We start from the raw sequence: 12,850 nt of genomic DNA, 5'->3' as shown, positions 1-12,850 counted from the left end.
AAAGAAGATTACATCGAATAGATCTCCAAGAGAATCGAGGAGAACTTTGTATTGAGATCCAAAGAGAGAGAAGAAGCCATCTAGCTAATAACTATGGACCCGAAGGTCTGAGGTAAACTACTCACACATCATCGGAGAGGCTATGGTGTTGATGTAGAAGCCCTCCATGATCAATGCCCCCTCCTGCAGGACGCCGGAAAAGGCCCCAAGATGGGATCTCACGGGTACATAAGGTTGCGGCGGTGGAATTAGGTTTTCGTGGTGCTCTTCGATGGTTTGGGGGTACGTAGGTATATATAGGAGGAAGAAGTAGGTCGGTGGAGCCACGAGGGGCCCATGAGGGTGGAGGGCGCGCCCAGGGGGGTAGACGCGCCCCTTGCCTCGTGGCCTCCTCGGTGATTTCTTGACGTCCACTCCAAGTCTTCTGGATCATGTTTGTTCCAAAAATAACTCTCCCGAAGGTTTCATTCCGTTTGGACTCCGTTTGATATTTTTTCTGCGAAACACTGAAATAGGCAAAAAACAGCAATTTGGGCTGGGCCTCCGGTTAATAAGTTAGTCCCAAAAATAATATAAAAGTGTATAAATAAGCCCATTAAACATCCAAAACAGAATATATAATAGCATGGAACAATCAAAAATTATAGATACGTTGGAGATGTATCAATAACCCACAAGTATAGGGGATCGCAACAGTTTTCGAGGGTAGAGTATTCAACCCAAATTTATAGATTCGACACAAGGGGAGCCAAATAATATTTGAAGGTATTAGCAGCTGAGTTGTCAATTCAACCACACCTGGAGATTAATTATCTGTAGCAAAGTGATCAGTATAGCAAAGTAGTTTGATAGTTTTGATAGTAGTGACAGCAGCCACGGTAACAGTAACAGTGATAGCAGTAATTTGTAGCAATTGTAACAGTGATGATAGCAACAGTAACACAGCAAGATCAATATAAATAAATTCGTAGGCATTGGATCAGTGACTTGTTTAATGATATTCATCATGTAACAGTTATAACCTAGGGCGATACAACACTAGCTCCAGTTCATCGATATAATGTAGGCATGTATTCCGTAAATAGTCATACGTGCTTTATTAAAAGAACTTGCATGTAACGCCCCGGATCCGATGCGCCAGGTGTCTTCCAGTTATTCATCGTCGTTGCCATGTCATTTGCTTGCGTGTTGCATTTTTCCATGTCATCATCTGCATTTCATCTGCATGTTTTCCAAAAACTTGCATCCGGTTCTTTTCCCCGTTGTCCGTTTCGCGATCCGACACTCCCACACTCGCCCGTCGCCCCCCTCAGACCTTGTTTCGTGAGCGGGAGAAAAACATTCTCGGAATGGGCCGAGATTTTCCGAGTGGCCTTGGTATAGCACCGGTAGACCGCCCGTCAAATTTCGTTCCATTTGGAGGTCGTTTGATGCCCCAACGGTTAACCGCGTAGCCCGAAAACCCCTTCTCTTTGCAGCCCAGCACCCCTCCATATCAGCCCACTAACCCAGCTAAGCCCCCTCCATGCTCTCCGCCGTTCGATCACGATCGTGTGGGCAAAAACCGCACCTCATTTGCACTCTCCTAGCTCCCTCTACCTATAAATAAGTTCCCTCCCCCGAAAATTCGCAGTCCAAATCCTAGTCTTCTTCATCCTCGCGCCGCCGGACACGTCCGCGCCGCCACCGGACATGTCCACCGCCCGCAGCCACATCGCCCGGACCAATCCGGGGACGCCACGTCGCCCTCGCCGCCTCCCGCAGCCAACTGCGCGCCGCCACGCGTCGCCCCAGCCCCTCCTCCACCGCCGCAGGCCCGCTCGGCCCAACTGGAGCCCGCGTCGGGCCATGCCGGGCCCGGATCCGCGCCGCGCCTCCCGCTCCGACCCCGCACCATGGACTCGTCCCCGGCCTCCGCCTCCGCCCGAGCTCCCGCCCGAGTTCGTCGGCCTCCTCCCGCCGGCGACCAACTCCGGCGAGGCCAGGTCAGCCCATCGCGGGACCTCCTCCCCTCGCCCCTGCTTCTCACTTCTCCTCCTCCCAGGCTCTCCCTCACGATCTCTCTCTTCTGTACCAGGACGCCATGAATGGCCGCCCCAAGCTCAGCCGGCAACAGCGCAGCCCCGAGCTCCGTCCGCCGCCGCCCTTGCCCGGATCCGGTAGCCCATGCCCCGATCTACCCATTCCCGTCCTCCCAGACGCTCGCCGGAGTCCCACGCCTCCACGCCATCGCCGTTGACTTCCGCCGGCGCCATTCTGTAGCAGAGATCGAGCTACCCCCGACCTGGATCCCGTTTCGCGCTGGTAGTTTTTCTCCAAGTCCCCAGGATTTCTGCTTCATGTGTGCATGTTTGTCATGCCATAACTCTCTGAATGTAGCTCCGTTTTGCATGTGTAATATATTAAAATGTTCACCATGAGGTGCTTTTCATTTTGTTCCATTGTGCCATGCTTGTTTGACTTCATCTTGATGCCCAAATCGTCGTTGCAAAACTGCTATGTGATGTTGTCTGCTGTAGTTTAACAGATCTTGCTCAATTGTCATTTTTATATCTTTTTGTGTGATTTTCTTTTGAGGTTGATGTATACATGTTTTATGTGATACAAGAGGCCATGTTTTCTGTGGTGCAATCAAATCTTCATGATATGCCATGTGTTGATTGAAACAAGTATGCAAAGTAGCCTCCGTGATGTTGCTGATTTCTGGGACTTGGTCATTCCTGCCAAGTCTGTAGCTGTTATATTGTGATGCCCTGTAAACCTGCTGCTACCATGAGTTCTATGCATAATCTGGAGATGTCCACTAAGGATGTTTTGTTATACATGTTATGCTCTATCTATCCATGCCCATGTTTGCATTTATGGAGTGCTCTAGAATGTTTTAATCTTGCTCTCCTTTTGCTACAAAATGTTCCTGGCAGATTGTTTACATGTTAATCAATTTTGCCATGGTTGTTGCTAGTGATCCATGCACCCTATGAACTTGCTATTGCCATGCTTAGCTTCATGATCATGTCTTCTTACTTTTTATTTCCTTTTCATGCCATGTAATGCTCTGTAGTGAGCTGTACAAGCTCACCAACTTGCCTACTTATCGTTGTTCCTGCCATGTGCTGTTATTTTCATCAAGTCTGAATCTGCCATATCATTTGCCATGTTTGCATGGATCCTACCATCTTTTCTGTTGATCTTTGGATTTAGTTCAGTAGGGGAGTTTTGTTCTTTGTCTTTAGTATTAGCATTCCATACTCTATTTTGCCATGATAGCTTGCTGTAACTTGTTGTTTGATAGCTCTAAACATTGCAACCTGATGTTATTTCTGTCATGTCTAGTGAAATTCTGCTGTTTGTGAAACTGTTATTATTTGCAATATTTCCATGCCCTTTTTAGTATGTTCTAGTGATTTATGTAGTCAGCTCAGTGTTCATGTTTTGTAGTGCTTGACCGGTACATCACGTCCATGCCTTTTGTTTTCATGTTAGGGTGCTGTAGCATATTGTTTTGATGCTTGCAAGATGCCTAGTTGCTGTTTTGGACAGATTGTTGTTATATCTTGTTTGGAGTGTATATGTTGCACCGTTGCTCCGTTTTGAGTGTGCTTTATATGAAACTTGCTTAGAATTGCATGTAGTTTCACATTATCATGTTGCATCAATGTTTTGAGAGTGTTTGCTTGATGTTTGAATGCATTTTTCATCAATGCCATGTTTATCTTGTTTTGATCATATCTTCTAGGGCGTAGCTCCGAACTAAATGAACTTTATATGTAACTTGACTAGAATTTCGTGTAGATCATCTTGGTGCATCTTAACTTGCTGTTTAACAACTTGAACATGAGTTTTATTCAGATCTGGACCAATTTCTAAATCTGCATATGAGGACTTACCGGACTTGTTATATATTGTTTCCGGCCTCATTTAAACTTGCTTTGATGTGTTTCTCTTGTATGCATCATCTCTTGCCATGAGTAGCTTCATGTAGCCTTGTCATGCATCATGCTTGGTTGTGCATCATGTCATGTTTATGTGTTGTGTGTTTACCTTGTTGTTTGCTTATTTCCGGTTGTGCTTCTTCTCGATAGTTCATGTTTCGTTGCGATCGTGAGGATTCGTTCGTCTACGCTTGGTTCGTCTTCGTGGCTTCATCTTCTTCATGGACTCGTTCTTCTTCCTAGCGGGATTTCAGGCAAGATGACCGTTACCCTGGATCTCACTACTATCATTGCTATGCTAGTTGCTTCGTTCTATCACTATGCTGCGCTACCTATCACTTGCTTATCAAGCCTCCCAAAATGCCATGAACCTCTAACCTTTGTCACCCTTCCTAGCAAACCGTTGTTTGGCTATGTTACCGCTTTTGCTCAGCCCCTCTTATAGCGTTGCTAGTTGCAGGTGAAGGAAGCAACGAGGCAGCCACGAGGCAGCAGGGCGCGCCCAGGGGGGTAGGCGCGCCCCCACCCACGTGGGCCCCTCGTGGCTCCACCGACGTACTTCTTTTGCCTATATATACTCTTATACCCTAAAAACATCCAGGGGAGCCACGACACACTTTTTCCACCACCACAACCTTCTGTACCCGTGAGATCCCATCTTGAGGCCTTTTCCAGCGCTCCGCCGGAGGGGGAATCAATCACAGAGGGCTTCTACATCAACACCATAGCCTCTCTGATGATGTGTGAGTAGTTTACCACAGACCTTCGGGTCCATAGTTATTAGCTAGATGGTTTCTTCTCTCTCTTTGGATCTCAATACAAAGTTCTCCTCGATCTTCTTGGAGATCTATTCGATGTAATACTTTTTGTGGTGTGTTTGTCGAGATCCGATGAATTGTGGGTTTATGATCAAGATTATCTATGAACAATATTTGATTCTTCTCTGAATTCTTACATGCATGATTTGATATCTTTGCAAGTCTTCCTAATCGATGAGTATGATTCTAGCAGAGCATTCTGTAGGATGCCCCTTAAAGTTAGGTTGGATGAATAGTAATATCAGAGATAAAGGGGTTACCTTAGTCTGAGAACCTAGGGTTACAAATCCTAGCCGGCTATGTCTGTGGACACAGAGTCCTTCACAATTCTGCTATCTTTGTCTTGTACGACTAGTCATCCATGGGTCTTCCTAAATGCGTCACGGGCCGACCAATGTGGCGCAGGACGGAACCGAACGAAGGGCCTCACCTCGACCCACCGGACCTCACGCGGTGACACACCCTCTGCCCCCACGTCTCATTATCTTCTCACACCCACACATACCAACACAAACACCACACACACAGAAAATTTCTCCTGGTGCCTCTATCCCCCCCCTTGCATACACACACTCAAGGGAATGGAATCTCTTGTCGTGACGTCATATTCGTCTCTCTCTCTCTCTCTAGACCACTCTCATTTCTCCTGCTATCTCTCCCACACCCCCCGTCGGCCCCTCTATCCATGCCTCTCTCGAATACGTAATACACACACATACCTCTCTAGGCCCCGCCAAATGCATCAACTACACATTCACGCATGTTACATCACGTACCCCATTGATCTAAAAAGCCCTCTCTTCACGTTTATTTCGCATACAACATTCCTTTTGAATAAAGTGTGGCCAAAAAATTATTTTAGAGTTTCTACATATATACAACATTACAAAGTTATATGGAGGAGTACGAACGCTAATTTGCATTGCATGGTGCCCACAATGATATTTATTCCGCACTGTGAATTGTATATTTTTATACTATATACAAAGTTAGTCATAATAAAGAGAAACGAAGAGCATCTCTCTCTCCATCGCATACCCCCCCCTATACGCCCCTTTCACGTATGCACACAAAACTATCTCTAGGTCCTCTAAAAGTAAGCCCCCAGAAAATTCACGCATGTTTCATCTTTCTCTCGCGATATGTGCAATGACGACCATTGTATTTGAAGCGAAAGCATGATACGTACATTGGACTTCAGAATCCACTCATTACGGTCACCATTTACGTTTAGTGGTTATTATACAGTCACGGGCTCACCGTACAACTCTGTATTTGCTCATGACATGACTAGTTGACCAGTTAAATGCCCCACGTGGCACCTCTAGTGTTGCATCACATTATCTCACTACCATCGTGCCCACCTGTCGACTTGTATCTACTCTACATCTACACTCTTATAAAATACATAAAATACAGTCTTATAAAAAACAGAGTTGGTGATGATGGTGTGCCTGCCATCCTGCAATATAGGTCGTCCGATTTATATCTGACGGATAGGAAAGAAACTATGGCAATTTTGCAAAAAGGTACCCGCACACCTCTCCACATTTGCAAATAAGGCCTTCCCTCGTTCATCCTTTTCTCTCACAAGATAAACAAGTCATACAAATGCATCTTGATGTTACGTGCAACGCACGGGCATCTTGCTAGTAAGAATGAAAACAAACGACAAAAAATATATTTGGACGGTGGTTTGAAGTCATGACCGCGGGCACAGCGGACAAGGTGGCCTTGTATTGGTATACTGAGCCGTCTGTTTTAACACACAGGAGCTGGTGTGGTGATTATACACACACGCACGCATGCACACGAACTGCATCCACGCAACACTCACACAAACAAATGCACCCACGCACGCACGCAACACTCACACGTACACACGCATCCACGCACGCACGCAACACTCACACGCACACACGCACGCATGCATGCACACACCAGTACACCACACGACCAACACACAATCTCACGCTCAAGTGCTCAACCTACACATGCATGCGCACACATCAGGCCCTGACAGACACATACACAACCAGGTGATTCCCGCGCACGGGTTGGAGCCTTGTTGCGCCTGCGTAAATTTGTGTTTATCTGACCTTTTGCCTATGCGAACTGATAGGTGGGACCCACAAGGAACATGGTCAATTTAACTAGTCAACATGGAGCCACGCAGACTATTTGGCCAGTCAACAGAGTGCAATCCAATGCTGAACTGTGAGCAAGTGACCGTATAATCACCGCAAAACGTATATAGTGACCGTAATCAGCTTATTCTGAAGTTCGGTGACCGTATTACGCTTTTCTCTCTGTAGGCCCTCCAAAACTACATCTCTACACGTTCTCGCATGTTACATCTAACAACTATGCAATACAGCACTACTACTACACTCTAACACAATAAATCATATGTGTTTTTAGTTTTACTAGATATCATATTGTTACTTATAATTATTCAGTTTGCATACATTAAAATTGCCTTTCAAATGTATGGCCAGTATCATCTACCATGCGGGAAAAATCCCGCCCTTTCCTGTAATCGGGTTTGTATCGATGGATCGTGCGAAACAGCAAAACTATAGTACTATACAGTACAAGTGACAGTTCACTGGGCCGTCGTGTCGTCTACTCCTCCGTCGTAAGAGTGGAGCGCTCGCTTTCATAAATCTTCTAGTCCCTTTCGCCGACATGTGGGACATCAAGCTACCGGGTCCACGTGCCATACCGGAATACAGTGCAGAGCAGCCGGGGTGAAGCACCCCAGTCATGGTGCCGGCGTAGTAATGAGCAATGAGGTGTCAAATCACAAAGCTGCACCTTTCCCGCAGTTAAGTTGGAGGGACGAAGCAACCATCATTTCACTCGTTGCTGAATCCGCTTCTCCCTCATCTTCTTCAACTTAACCACGTGTTGCTTCTGCCGCTGTTCTGCCTCATGTGGGACGCGGATCAGCTTGGTAAAGCACTGACACATGGGACCGCATGTTAGCAAACTGCCAGGACAACGTCCTCCGAAAATAAGAAGCCTAATCCTAGACTTACAAAGGGCTACGTAGCTGCTACGTATACTTTCCATCTAATCTATATATGCCCCCCTGATTTTCAGGTGGGGTGGGCCTAATCCTCTCCTTTAATCCAATCAAATAGTCCCACATCACATCAGTTCGTAACTTTACGTAAACCATTACGTGGATGTAGCATTGCTCAAATAAGAAACCTCCCCCGCCATCCGCGCGGCAAAATCACCTCCTTTTTACTAATCTTGATTCTATAATTTTTTTAGATCAATATAATTGAGATTTGTATAGATAGCACACAGGAGCAAAACCAAGTGGTACGGTTAAGGGCATTCACAATGTGTAGCCAAATGTGAAAATAGCTTTTGGCATCGTGGGAACCATTGTGGACGGTGTTGCCAAAGCCAAAAAGATGGAACCGAAGCTCCCTGATTGATTGATTTAAGGAATAGAAAAATGCAACGTCTCTCCTCTTTCTCCCATGCTTGGACGCATGTAGTACAGTATAGAGCACAGAGTCTACTCCCCTGTCCCTTCTATCACAAATCACAAAGCAGTGAGGCGTCAAATCACAAAAGCACGGACGAAGCAACCATCATTTCACTCTTCGCTGACTCCGCTTCTCCATCGTCTTCTTCGAGAAACCATCTCACCGCACTAGTACTCCTAGTAGTACTAGTAAAGGACTTCCTGGATGCAAATAAGGCGGTTGTCTCGGCTTGCAGGCGGCACTTGCGAATGACTTACCGTGGTCTCCCTCAATGGTGTTCTCCGTCGAACGCACTTCGCCAAACCACCCAAAAAAAGATATCGTCGACGTCACCGCAATGGGGAAGGAAGTCAAATATAGTTACTACCTCCATTTTTTTTGTACACAAGGCCAGTATATCAAAATTACAATTTGCAAAGGGCCACTAACACTAATCGAGGAAAAATTGATGGTGTTAGCAACCAAGGACATTAATATCCCCTGCATGCATGCGGAAGTGAGAAGGTTGGTTTGCATGGCGCTGCATTAATCAAGCGATGAGGAGTGAGATGGTTAGCTCTTTGGTCTTTGGAGAAAAAATACGCATTAATTGACACGTGAAACGAGGATTTGTATCGATTAAATCCCGCGAAGGAAAACCCCGCCTTTCTTTTTTAACACTAGTACTCCTAGTACGTACGTACTTATCCTGTTTGGGTCTAGGCCTTGCATTGCCAAACTTCGCCACACATTTTTGCCAAGCTTGCCTAAAGTTTTCAAAATGAGAAGGAGGTACACTTGCGCACGGCTGTCGCGGTCGCACCGCACCCTCACACAGTCGCTCCTGCACGCCGCAAACCCAAACAAGGGAACGCACCCTCACTGACACGTGCTGTCGCATGTGAACAAACCAAACTCAGCCATTCTATCGCTGACACATAATTTTCGTTCATAGAGTATGTTTATCCAACCGCATGTTGGGGAGTATCCGTACGGCCCGTGCGGTGGTCTGTTGGGGAATAAGAAGAGGTGAGGAAGAAGGAAAGAAGGGTTAGGAGACGTAGGATATTCATCCAACCGCCTGAAATGGTAGACTGACCCAAGTCAGGCGACTTGCATAACAAATATATGTTTTTACACAGCAAAAGATCCATAAAAACAACAACATAAAGAAAAACTATCACTGCCCGCGGAAAGAGACGGCCTCGTCGTCTTTGGCTGCCAGCGCGAACCAGCCGTCGCTGCTGACGTGTGTCTCCGCACCGTGGTTGTCCTCGGCCTCCGGCTACTCGTTCAATCGGAGCGTGCGGGCGCTCTGCACGGACGAGAGCACAGCCCGGTTCAAGTCGAGGACGTCCGGTTCCGCCTGCAGGAGGGCCTCGATGGCAGCGGAATCCGCACGCTCCGTGTCGAGTCGAGCCTCCGCCGCCCGGTTCAAGTCCAGGACGTCCGGTTCCGCCTGCAGGAGGGCGTCGATGAGAGCGGCATCCGCGCGCTCTGCGTCAAGTCGAGCCTCTGCCGCCCGGTTCAAGTCCAGGACGTCCGGTTCCGCCTGCAGGAGGGCCTCGATGGCAGCGGCATCCGCGCGCTCCGCCTCAAGTTGAGCCTCCGCCGCCCGGTTCACATCCACGACATCCGGTTCCGCCTGCAGGAGAGCCTCGATGGCAGCGGCATGCGCGCACTCCGCGTTGAGTTGAGCCTCTGCCTCCCGGTCCTCCTTTAGTATCGCCATGTTGAACCGCTGGTCCGCCTGCACCATGGGGGACTCAGACGCCGGCACGAAGTCGACGTCCATCGTCTCATACCCATCGGGGGCCTTCTGCGCCGCGACCTCCGCCATGAATATTGGATCGGCTTCCTCCTCCTCGTAGCTTGGCTCCAGAGAACTCGGGGATTGGCCCGCCGCAAAGCGAGCTTGGGAACAGAGGTTTGTGGCGCCGACCGCCGCCGCGATTTCTGCGCGGCGCTCCGGCGTCAACATCTTGTAGTAAGTGATCTTGCGGCGCACCATGGCTTTCCGGCGAACTAGGGGATGCTTGATGCGGGCTAGGGGATCGAAAGGTGGGGGAATGGGCTGGAGATTTGGTGTGGTTTTAGGGCAGTGGCTGGCGTAGGCCGAGCAGCGAAGGTTCTGGTGTGAATAGTGGTTCCGGTGACGACCGGTCAATCGGTTTTGACTGTACATCGCTCTTGTCGCGTTCGCGTTGCAGCGCGGCACGCTGGACCCTCCACGTCGCTCACTGAATGGAACACGCTTCGTCTTGCATTTTCGCTCGCTTGTGGGACCGTAGTTGAGAGCAAACCGACGTCCCTCCCCTCCCCCTCCCGCGTCATTTATTATACCACCACTCCCTCCGTTTTATGCGGAGTAAATAAAAACAGAGGGAGTATACTACGGATGAGGATCCCCTGACGTGGCCGAACCCATTGAGTAACTGACATGCGGGGCCTAGCAAGCATGGGGGTCCGCCAGTAAGTGACCGAAAGGGAGGGTAATGCAGGGATACCTACGTCAGAGGATCCACTTCCACTATACTACTTTGACCAAATGTTAGAGTAATAATATATGACATGCAACTTACACAAATGTTAGAGTAATAATATATGACATGCAGCTTACACAAAGCATACAGGGTCTAATGCGTTTTTCAAGGCTAACTTTGACCAAATGTTAGAGTAATAATATATGACATACAACTTACACAAAGCATACGGTCAAATTCGTATGTGAAAGGAGTTTCCAATGATATAATTTTCACATTATACATCTCATGTACTATTAATCTTGTCAATAGTCAAATTGGAATCCATCTCGAGTACAAATCTATGAGTACGTACGAATCTAACAATATTGATTGGGCGTTGTTGAATGTTGATACCTTTTTGATCAAAGTAGAGATACTTTGACTACACATAAAACTTATATGTAAACTAGAAAGGATAGGGGGAGTATATTGTACGTTCAAAAACGAAACGAACATTGAATACCCTTTATATATGATTTGCGGATGCTATGATCACCAGTTCAAAATTTTGAATCCGCCTTAGGTATCACGTGCCCCCACTCGTTCCCTCTCGATTTCATCTTGGGGTCCAGAGATCTATTGAAAGAGGACTAGGGTGGGTACATGCGAATGATACTCGGCGGAATATTCAAATGAGGCATGCGGGAGGATGGACTCGACTGGAGGGCGGCATGATCGATGGATAAGAGGGTTGGAGAGGAATGAGAAATAAGCAAACGCCACATGATTATACTTGAACGGCTCAAATAAACAATAAGTTGTCACGCTTGGCCTACATAGTGAAAGGCCTAATGCGCAACGCAGAGCACTGACGCTCGAATATGGCCGGGAAAACAGGGAAACCGACATGTGGGGCACACCCGTCGGGACGACGTAGCGTAGACTAGTCCAATGGAGGAGCTGGCCCACGACCTCCTTGCCACCGACAAGCGTTCATGTGGGTCATTGGGGCCAACAACGGGGCGCAGCTCCAGCACCGCCTCTGGACACGGTGACCGCGGTGAGCGACACGCTCATATCGTCGCTAGACACGGTCGGTTTCAGTGTGCCGAGGGTGGCGTTAGTGTTGTGGCACGACCAACGGTATGTTTGGTTTGTGCCCAAGGTTGCCCCATCAAAGCATTGGGTAGCCAAAATTTTGGTTGAGGTATTGGTTGCCCATGATTTGGCCGACATTGGCAAGAAAAATGAACTAGAGTTGGCTAGAGTTCATTGGCATGCCAAAGAAATGGCAACCATCCAAACAAAGACCAATCTTTGGGTCATGACCAAAATTTTGGTTGAGGTATTGGTTGCCCATGATTTGGCCGACATTGGCAAGAAAAATGAACTAGAGTTGGCTAGAGTTCATTGGCATGCCAAAAAAATGGCAACCATCCAAACAAAGACCAATCTTTGGGTCATGACCAAAATTTTGGTAAGGTGCACTTTGGCCACAATCCAAACACACCCCAACACCCGGCTCGTCGAGGATGCACGGGGCGCCGCGACGCGTCCGCGGAGTGGTGTAGCGCGGCCAACTGCATCCTCTGGACCTGAGACCATGCCGGGTCGTCTTGCTTTTTCAATGACATGCGGGGATCGCATGTGAGCAAAGGGCATCTCCAACGTTGCCATGACCGCAGCTGACTACCCTGGCACACCAAAACCCTCGTCCCTCGCGCCGTCGCGCGGTTTGTTCTCAGCCGGCGCCAGCTGCCCGCATTCATGCCGTCCGTTCATATGTCGTCGTTAAGAGGCTCGGTGCCCGAGGAACCAACTCCGGTGACTTAATGACGCACCCGGACGCTTGGCCTCACCGGAATGCGCTACTTAAAGCGGCAACGCCCAGCTAACCTCCACACCATAGCACATCGTCCTCCTACCTGGCACCACATCCGCCATGACCGCAAGTGCGAACGCTCTGCGGGAGAGCTTGTCTTCGGGGATGAAGCTCGAGGTCGCCGCCCTCGCTCAAGTCGCCTCTCGCGACGCAATAGCGGCGTAGCCGGACGCGGACGCGACCGCACAAGCGGTGGCCACGCTGGCGGCCGATGACGGGAGCACCATCAGCCACGCGTCCTACTTGCCGCCGTCCAACATCCGGCACC

This window comes from Triticum aestivum, chromosome 2D (genome assembly GCF_018294505.1).
Source record: "Triticum aestivum cultivar Chinese Spring chromosome 2D, IWGSC CS RefSeq v2.1, whole genome shotgun sequence".
Lineage (NCBI taxonomy): Eukaryota > Viridiplantae > Streptophyta > Magnoliopsida > Poales > Poaceae > Triticum > Triticum aestivum.
Note: the sequence above shows the minus strand (reverse complement) of the source record.